The sequence below is a fragment of the Bactrocera neohumeralis genome, unplaced genomic scaffold, assembly GCF_024586455.1.
Source record: "Bactrocera neohumeralis isolate Rockhampton unplaced genomic scaffold, APGP_CSIRO_Bneo_wtdbg2-racon-allhic-juicebox.fasta_v2 cluster11, whole genome shotgun sequence".
NCBI lineage: Eukaryota > Metazoa > Arthropoda > Insecta > Diptera > Tephritidae > Bactrocera > Bactrocera neohumeralis.
Window position 1 is genome coordinate 7,220,738 of NW_026089624.1, and position 10,228 is coordinate 7,230,965.

The window sequence follows — 10,228 nt, forward strand, 5'->3', positions numbered from 1 at the left end:
AGCTCAAATAATGATACAAAGTTTTGTTAGGGATGTAACGCAGTTATAACAGACAAGTTACCCAAAAAACCCTATGAGTGACTCGCAAATGCGCTTTGAACGCTTAATCCTCGCTGACCCTAAATTCCATAGCAACAAAGAGCTAACGTTGGAGATTTGAGCGGATATCTATCCTAAAATAATCAAAAGTGGACTCTCCAAACCAGACAATAGTACAGTGGTAGCGCAGAATACAGCATTTGGCTGGACTCTTACTGGCACCATACAACCCTAAATTCTGCAAGGTGGCCGGGATGTTCAATCCAAATAAATACTCCTCTGCATTACTCCCACAAATTACATAAAACAGTAGAGGTGTAATTGGTATCGGACGGCTCGGAGAGGTCCTTCCCGATCCTGACGGAGCTTTTGGTGTTGCTCAACGTCAGTTTACACAGTCGTATTAGTTTTGCGAGGATACCAAATTCAAACATCGCGACATGGAGGCAGCTCCTTTTCGTGCAGTCGAAAGCTGCTTTGAAATCGACGAAGAGGTGGTGTGTGTCGATTCTCCTTTCACGGGTCTTATCCAAAATATGGCACATGGTGAATATCTGGTCGGTTGTTGATTTTCCAGGTCTAAAGCCACACTGATAAAGTCCAATCAGTTTGTTGACGGTGAGCTTCAATCATTCACACAATATGCTCGATAGAATCTTATACGCGATGTTAAGTAGGCTTATCCCACGATAGTTGACGCAGATTGTGGGGTCTCCCTTTTTGTGGATTTTGCAAAGCACACTTAAATTCCAATCGTTGGGAATGCTTTCGTCCGCCCATATTTTACAAAGAAGCTGATACATGCTCCTTATCAGTTCTTCGCCGACGTGTTTGAATAGCTCGGCTGGCAATCCGTCGGCCCCTGCGGGTAATTGCTATTCGAACTTCTTCATGGTCGGGCAATGGAACGTCTGCTCCATCGTCATCGATTGGGGAGTCGGGTTCGCCTTCTTCTGGCGTTGTACTTCCACTGTCATTCAGCAAGCTGGAGAAGTTTTCCCTACATAATTTTGTTATGCTCTGGGCATCGTTCGCTAGATCATCTTTTTGGGTTCTACAAGAGTATGCTCCGGTCTTGAAACCGTCTGCTAGCCGCCGCATTTTTTCGTAGAATTTTTGAGCATTACCCCTGTCGGCCAGCTTGTCAAGCTCTTCATTCTCACGAATCTCGGTCTCTTTGTTTTTTTTTTATTTTTTTTTTAATCTACAAATGCGTCTTGCTTCCCTCTTCAACTCTCGGTATCCATCCCATCCCGCACGTGTTGGGGTCGATCGTAACATTGCGAGGTAGGCAGCCTGTTTTCTCTCTGCTGCGACGTTTCGGCTGCAACTGTACGTAAAGAGCTCGAAATGCCGTCCGACAGTTCCCTTTTACCGAGTTGTTGACGAGTGCCATCAGAGAAGAGGGGTGCCAGTCGAGTAGAAAATCATTTTGTTGTCTGTTGTGATTGCAGCTTCTCCACACAAGGAAGGATGTTTGTTGGCCTGCGTTTTTTGCTGCACAGAGGCGGTCGCGAATCTTGGCTGCAACAAGATAATGGTCCGAGTCGGTGTTAGGACCACTGGAGACGTGTCTTCCGTCTGTCACAACATGATCGATCTGGTTGGTGGTTTTTCAATCCGGATAAGCCAGGAAGCTTGATGAGTTTGCTTATGCTAGAATCTAGTACTACAGATAACCATATTTCGGGCCGCGGCGAAGTCGATCAGCCTCAACCCATTTGGGGATGTTTCATCGTGGAGGCTGAATTTACCGACCGTAGTGCCAAAGATACCTTCTTTGTCCACCCTGGCGTTAAAGTCGCCAAGTACGATTTTGATATCGTGACGGGGGCAGCTCTCATGGATGCGATCCAAGCGGTCATAGAAGGCATCTTTGGTCACATCGTCCTTCTCTTTCGTCGAGCCGTGGGCGCAGATCAGCGATATGTTGAAGAACTTCGCTTTGATGCGGATTGTGGCTAGACGTTTATCCACTGGGGTGAAAGACAGTACTCGGCGACGGATTCTCTCTCCCACCACGAATCCCATATCAAACTTGCGCTCCTTTATATGGCCACTGTAGTAAATGCCACAAGGACCTACTCGTCTCAGTCCTTGTCCCATCCATCGCATTTCTTAGACGGTGTTGATGTCAGCCTTCACTCTAACGAGGACATCAATCAGCTGGTCAGCGGCACCTTCCCTATAAAGGGACCGGACATTCCAAATGCATGCCCTTAAATCGTAGTCCTTATTTCGTTTGCCATGGTCGTCATCAAAAGGGGGGTTTCTCTTCCGAGGCTGTTTATGCTTTTTCATTGGTACATTTTTTTCCGTGGCGGGTCTCAAGCCCAGCGCACAACCCTGTGTATGGGATGTTTCGCCTTCTCACTTTAGCTGGCCTTCAAGCGGATGTTCTTAGGCTACCCAGAGGATACTTGGTCAAAGACCGGAAGTTATGACCTGCTTGTGCAATATGTAAAAGAATCGTTTCTGGCCACTCCCAAGTGAAAGCGATCATAGAACGATCATAGAACTCACTTGCGTGAACTTCTACACATGACTCCATCTCTCAAAACACACTTTTTTAAATTGGCGGATATGATTCCAGTCGAACTACTCAGCCGAATTGCTTAATGTTTTTTAATGTTCACAAAACGTCTGGCTATCGTGTCCCTATATTTTTTATAATTTATTGACAATGTTATGACAAAATTTATGAAAAAAAACATGGGGAAAAATTAAAAAAAAAACGTTAATTACTTTCTGATTTATCAAACAGTTTTCATGAACGATAACCATTCACGTACTTTTTAAGAATAAATTGGGTTTTTGTGATGATCCAAACATGAGGAATCATGTCCGCCAGTGGAAAAAACCATCTAAAAGCCATTTCTAAGACAGATGTCATCAAAAAATTCCGAAAAAAATTGTTGATACATTCCACGATATAGAATAAAAATTTCTATGAAAAAAATGTCAAAAACAGGCCAGTTCTATTGTAGAATAAAAATTTTTATGAAAAAAAATGTCGATAAACAGGCCAGATTGCCCTACAGACCCCTTAAAAAATAAATATATACTGCTTAAATACAAGTATAATCACTTGTATGTTTTATATCACGGAAAAAATAATATTTAAGGAATATATAAATATGACATTGTATTGGTAACCAGATTAGGTAAAGCATCGACCAACTATTTAATAATATTCCAAAGCCTCACAATTCTTCATTGATCCATGTTCAAATTGTAATACAGCTATCATATGCCCAATTACTTATCAATTTTTTTTAGAATAGTTTGTCAGAAACAAATGCATGTAGCAACATTTACTAATTATTCATTTATTTTTACACATATTCACCTTATGAATACACTTGATCTTTGTTTGCACGGTTATCTTTGTCAGAAAATTACTCTTACAAAACACAAGCGAGCAAAAAAAATCAAATTTTCATATAAAACTCCCTACTGGAACCAATTTAATAAATAATCCGTGTAAAAAAAGAAAAACGTGTAAAAAAATCTTATTTTACTTGCAAATCTATCTTTCTTATATAGTATTATATGTATATGCACATATGTATTACTGTTAAAAGGAACAAACAAAAAATGTTCTGGGAATGGTAAAATAACAATAATAAGTTTCAAATTCAAATCCAAGTTGAGGAAATGATTTTCTAGTTCCGTCGCTAGTTTCAAACTCGTAATACGATTACGTGTTCTAAAATGAACCTGTATTTACATATGGAATTTAGAATATATTGCAAAATGAGTACATAATTAAAATGAAAAACACGTGCAAAAAAAACCGTGTAAAACAAAGGTAAATAGGGGATGTACAAAAACCGTGCAAAAAGGAGATCAGGTGTACTTACATTCAATTGGGTTGCTCAGTAAGTAATTTCGTTTGATGACAACTGCTGATTTTATTGAATTCTTTCGCAGCCAACTTCATACTTCACCATTATAAAAAGTAAGGTTTGTTTGTAAAACAAAATTCTTAAATTTTTTGGACTAGTTTTTGTTCACTGCTCTTTCGAAGATGAAAGATTGAAACAGCATTTTCGCCATCTTTTACCGTTTTACTGTCAAAAGAGTAAATATGCAGTTTAAGCAAAGCAAAAATTATGTTATGTGTATGCAAAGGATGTGTTGACTGAAAGCCAATGCCAACATTGGTTTGTAAAATTTCGTTCCAACAATTTCGATCTTGAAGATATACCACGTCCTTGAAAGACTCCTGAATAAACAAAAACGAATAACAACTCGAGAGATTGCTGAAAGATTAAATATGTCAAACGCCACCATTCACAAGCACATACAATTTATAGGATTAATTTGGAAGCTTATTAGTGGGGTTCCTCGTTTTTTACAGAACGAAGTTTGCTTCATCGCATTAACGACTTGTGATTTGCTTATCAAGCGTCAAAGAAGTGATCCATGATTCGTTGGAACAATACGGTCTATAGATGTGAAACATATATAATTTAATTCGTTATTGATCTTGTTGACATTATCGAAGATCATTTTCAGTATGTAAATACATTATTTACTAAATTAAAGCGAACATACAAAAACTCTTAATAATGGATTTTACTACAAATACGAGAGAAAATTTTCAAATTAAAATTCGAGACATCCAAAACCCATTAAACTATCTATAGACATACTCTTTACCATTTACACTTAACAATGTGTGTGGGCGTGTATATTTTCAGGTATGCTGATGTAAGTTGCGGGAGTGATTACACAATGTTTGGTGGACGACAAAATCAAATTTTCCTCATTATTTTGTGTATGAACTCAATTGTTTGTAATGCGATATATTGGAGTATCCTCTTACCGGAAATGGGGTTACAATATCCGGCGTTGAAATTTAAATTAAAAATACATCTACGCTCCTAGGTATTTATTGCAGTATTTATTTTCTAATACATAGTATTATTAGCGCGAAAAGACGATGTTAAATTATTTATGCAGTTATAATTATTAAACACTTGTTAGCAGTCACTATTGTTATTATAGTATTTTGATTTTTTTATTAAGCTCTTCATTGTGTACACCCCGACGAACGTATGCTCAGTTTAAATCTAACACATTCGCTGACCAGAAACTATTACCATGCCGCACTCTTAGCTATTTCATTTAAAATAGCTGCGTATCAACCTGCACTATAGCTTCGTGTCTCATAACTTCGAATCCCCTACTCGAACAGTTTTGGAAAAAGGTGTAAGAAAAATAAAGTTCGTAAGCGGTTCCGCAAGCGCACATTTAATAAAGCTTAAATGAAATTTCTCCATCCCCATTCCACCTCGCCGTGCCCCAACATTGTATCGCAAAAACAACATCAGCAATAATAGCATAGCACACTACGATCAGCCACAACGTAACGCCACCAATGACCAAAAGTGTGCAACGTAAAAAGAAAAAAAACATGTAATGCTCATAAAAGTAAAATTGGTTTCGAAAACAGTGGAAAAGGCCTCACAACACATGCACCAATATTACCGATCAGTAATATCAGAGAGTATCGGCAAAAATCCGAAACATGAATATATTGGTCAACAAACAACAGAGACTACCACCTGTATGTATGCATATTCATAAGTACATGTGGAAATGTAAAGTGGAAATAGGTATGTATGTAATGTATGCATACATACTTGCATACTAATATTTGTACATGAAACGATGATGGTTGTCGAACGGTAAGTAACCAATTAGAAGTCAATTGTTGCGGAAATACTATTATTTTGAAATGTATATGTATGCTTAACGCAGTATACATATCAAATAAAATAAATATATGCATATGTATGTATACCATACATAAATAAACATCTACAATAATTGTAAAATGCGTAATATAAATATTAAAAACAAGAAAAACCTTAACTTCGGTTGGACCGTAGCTAGAATACCCGTCACAAGTCAAAAACTTTTTTAAACTTAAAAATAATTTCGTTTGGTCAATTTGTTGACAGCTATAGGTTATAGTGATCCCATCTGATTTTGTTCGGATATTATTGCATTGTTTGGATAATAACATGTGCTAAATTTCGTGGTGATATTTTGTCAAATAAAAATGTTTTCTATACAAAAACTTGATTCCGATCTTTATATGACAGCTATGTGCTATAGTGGTCTGATATCGCCGGTTCCGACAAAAGAGCAGCTTCTTGGGGTGAATAAGGCATGTGCAAAATTTCAGATCGAAAAACTGAGGGACTGTTTCGCGTATATACATACAACTCGACTCAGCTCATCACGCTGATCGTTTATGTATAAACTTTACATGGTATCCGACGTTTTCTTCTGGGTATTACAAACTTCTTCGAAAATTTAATGTACCGTGTTCAAGGTATAATAAGCATAACTTGGAAGTCAGAGTACAGACGTGAAAACATTTGTTACTTATTATCGACCAGTGCTTTTCGGTGCCGCGCATTCCGTTCACACGAACTCCTCGAGTCGGAAAACTTTCTGTCATTCTTGTATGTTCTACTTATGTTATATTTTTCACTACCTAATTACTATCCTTAATCACCTCTTTTTAAAATATTTTTATTATATTTTGCATATTTGTATACATATTTACATATTTGCATGCCACATACCAAAAATAGGACATAACATTAAAATTTCATTTGAAAATGAATGCAACTACAACCACGAAAAGAATTTCAGAATGAAAAAGAATGTTGAATTGCGAAGCAGAGAACTTGGTGTCCTTTGTATTTCTCCGTCCCCTTTGGCCAACAAACTGCGAGTTGCCGCAACAGAAAATATCTTGTGTGAACAGACACTAAAAGTATTTATACACACATGAGCATAAAGGGGCAAACGTGCGCATATTACATACATACACATGTACATAAATAAATATTTACTTATTTAAACATATATGAGCACAAATTTATATAATCAAGGGTGACCATTCATACATAATTATGTATTGCAATACGTAACCCGTACTTCTGCGAAACGAGGTTTAACTTGCAAGTTACAGGCATGTGAATGCCCAAATATGAAACCAGTACATGCTTTAAGCGATAATATGTGGTGCATCCGTTAACGGGACGATTTTCTTTTACTATCGAAATTTGCACAAAGACGCACGCAATGGTGATATTACTAAAATGTACGCAATGATTTCGCAATTTGAATATGTAAAGATTATGTGATTAAATGACTAGATTATGGGGTTAGGTAATATTTTTTTGCTGGTAATTTTTTTACATATTTAATAACAGTTAAAGCATAGCATCATTAAATAGGTTTCGCCTAAAAGATATACTATGTACATATATACAATAATTTTATAAGTAATGGCTGTTTGTTCACTAACGCTTGGAATTTCATCGAAACTTATTTTATTAATAGATAATCTAGTGGCGAAGCTTTTTTTAAATTAACAAAAAGACGTTGGGTCAGCTTTAGAATGCTGCCCCAGGATTTCGGAAATAAAGGAAGTGGCCGTGGAAAACTTATATTTTTCGATATATTTGCTTTTAAAGTTGAAAATTACCACTATTTGTACGTACATATATTTTCGATTTAAAATTAATTTTTTCACTTTTAGTTCCACTAACACTTCACTAATTCATTTGTACATATTTATTTTACATTATATAGTGCAAAAATAGTTTTAATTTAATTTTAACTTATTGTTCAATTCTATTTATTTAACAATAACAAAGGAGTTCTACGCGAAAGAACTTGACGCACCCTGGTATTTGACCGACCAAAGTTTGTTTTTTGAAGCGCGGCCGAAGGCCTCCTACGCAAAAAGGAGTTTTACGCGAAAAAAACTTGACACACCCCGATGTTGGTCTAACCAGTGTTATTTTTTTGAACCGCGGCCGAAGATCCTTAACGCAAATTGGTTCTACACGAAAAACTTCACACACCCCAATGGCAGGCAATTTTTTGCGAGATACAACTGCAATTATCCCGAAATCGTTATGGATTTGATAACAGAATACGTTTGGCGAAAAAATATTACCCACAGACACGGCGATACACTTGTAAAACTCAGAGACAATAAAATTTACGCATAAGCTTTTGCTTTTTCGCTTTAGCTGCATATGCGTGTGCGTTTTTCATGTTTGCTTATTCAAAGTTTTTGATCTTATTTTTGGGTATAATCTATTTTCTTTATTTTATGCAGTTCACTTACAAAGGATGCCGATAAGGTAACACTAACAGTGTGCAACCATTTAGTTGTTGTTACATAAATAGAATTGAACAAACAGTTTAATATTGATGAAAAAAGTTTCTTGCTCTATATAATGTAAAATAAATGTGTACAAACGAATTAGTGAAGTTTTAGGGACATAAAAATGCAATATATAAGTGTAAAATTAATTTTAAACCGAAAAAATATGTACTTCAAATGGTGGTAATTTTCAACTTAACCTCCTCTATCTGACCATACTAATTTTATTCCCGAAATCCTGGGACGATATACTTGAGTTTTTCCAAGGCGTCCTAAAGAAATTTTTTTTTCAAATTTTCGACAAAAAAAACAAAAATTTATTGTTTATAAAAAATCAAAATTAAAAAAACCTTCGTTCAGGCACTAGTTTTTCATGTTTCATCCCATCTGAACAATTTGTTCGGAGATTGTAGTGTTGTATTCGAAAATATTCTATACCAAATTTCGAGAAAATAATCAATCAGACCACTATAGCAAATAGTTGTCATACAAACTGACTTATCAAAATCAAGGTGTTGAATGGAAACTTTTTTCTCTGTAAATAGTATTATAGGTTCGGAATAACCGAAGCCAACGCTTTTTTCTATTTTTAAATAAATTTCCTCATATTTAATGATACTGCCTAATTGCACTCAGTGAAGGGGTTCGAAGTCGATTATTAAGGATGAAAATTCAAATTTGTTAACTCAAGCGGGTTTATTAGGGAGACAGAAAAAGATGGTTTGACAACGAGTATACTTATGTATGTATATGAAAGTGCTCTCAAACCAACATTCGACATACTACAGAACGATTCCCTTGCTCTTGCAAAATGCTTGCACGGTGCACGCATTGCACAAATTTTCCAATTGGTGCAACGACACAACAAAACACACACAGAAAAATATTTACAATGGCTGTAAAATATGTCAGCCCAAAACCCATGTTTATTTTCGTGCAATGACACATAAAAAATAATTGTAACCCTGTGTTCGTTGTCATTTTATATAAAGACATATTACGCCGTTAAACTGTTGAGAAGGGTAAATTTTAAATAGATTTCATAATTTCTATATAAGGTGCGACCCCAGCGGGGAGGCAACAGCCAAACAAGAAGTGAAAGGAGAGTGATGTGCTCTCCATTATAGAGTTTTTGATGGAAGAGACGTAGGTTTATAAGTTTTTTTTTATTTTTAATCTAATTCGGTTTTCTACTTTTTCTGTCTTTAACTGCGCAATTGTTTTATAAACGATTTTTACAAAAATCGCAGTTGGATGTCTCATGGGATCTGGTGCGTTGGATGGTCCGGCATTTGAAGGCGCATTACCGTAAAACCAGTGACTGGCTCGCGTCAACGGGCGCAGGACTTCAAGATGAATCTGACGCAAGAACCGTAGAAGGTTAGTATAAAATTGATATTTTAAATTTATTGTAGATAAATCATTTTTTAATAATTTCAGCTGAGGAAAAAATTTAGAAAGCGGTTACCGGCCACGCAACCGTTACTGAACAGTTGGCGGCTATCCAAGCTGAAAAAATTGCTATGGAAGCGAAAAAGTTGGAATTTGAGAAATATAAATTCGAAAAAAATTAGGTACAAAGTTAAAAAAATTAGATATAGAATTAAAAAAAAATGGAAACTGATGATAAATAGAAGTTATTAGAATTACAAATGAAAGAAAGAATGGCTATGTATGAAATTGAAAAAAGTATGAAAATAAAAATAATTAAATATACTAAATTATATTTGTATTTATTTATGATTATTTATGACATTAAGTATGATAAATAGTTATTTCAAAAATAGAGTTGGTATAATAATCCAATATGTACATATGTATGTATATACCTACGTTCTATAGGCTGCTAAAAAGGTTCTAGTCAATTAAAAAAACAGTACAGCATACATACAAGTATATTGCTAGTAAATGTTTTATTGATCACCAAACATTATTGTGTATAAAGATTTGAATTTGGCTTCTGCCTCAATTATTTGCCGGTAT

At 35.7% G+C, this 10,228-nt stretch overlaps 1 long non-coding RNA gene across 3 annotated transcripts in view; it reads left to right on the plus strand.

The window, feature by feature from the left end:
• Nucleotides 1-9,971, plus strand: part of LOC126765770 (uncharacterized) — a 30,605-nt gene extending 20,634 nt beyond the window's left edge. The window contains exons 1-4 of one of the 3 annotated variants that reach the window (XR_007668552.1): nt 3,925-4,000; nt 4,746-5,663; nt 9,496-9,625; nt 9,686-9,971. This is a non-coding gene — a long non-coding RNA (uncharacterized LOC126765770). Of the gene's footprint in view, nt 1-3,924; nt 4,001-4,106; nt 4,560-4,745; nt 5,664-9,495; nt 9,626-9,685 lie in introns of those variants that run through there. The other 2 variants (XR_007668550.1, XR_007668551.1) reach the window with 2 other exon arrangements.
• Nucleotides 9,972-10,228: the final 257 nt, after the last annotated feature.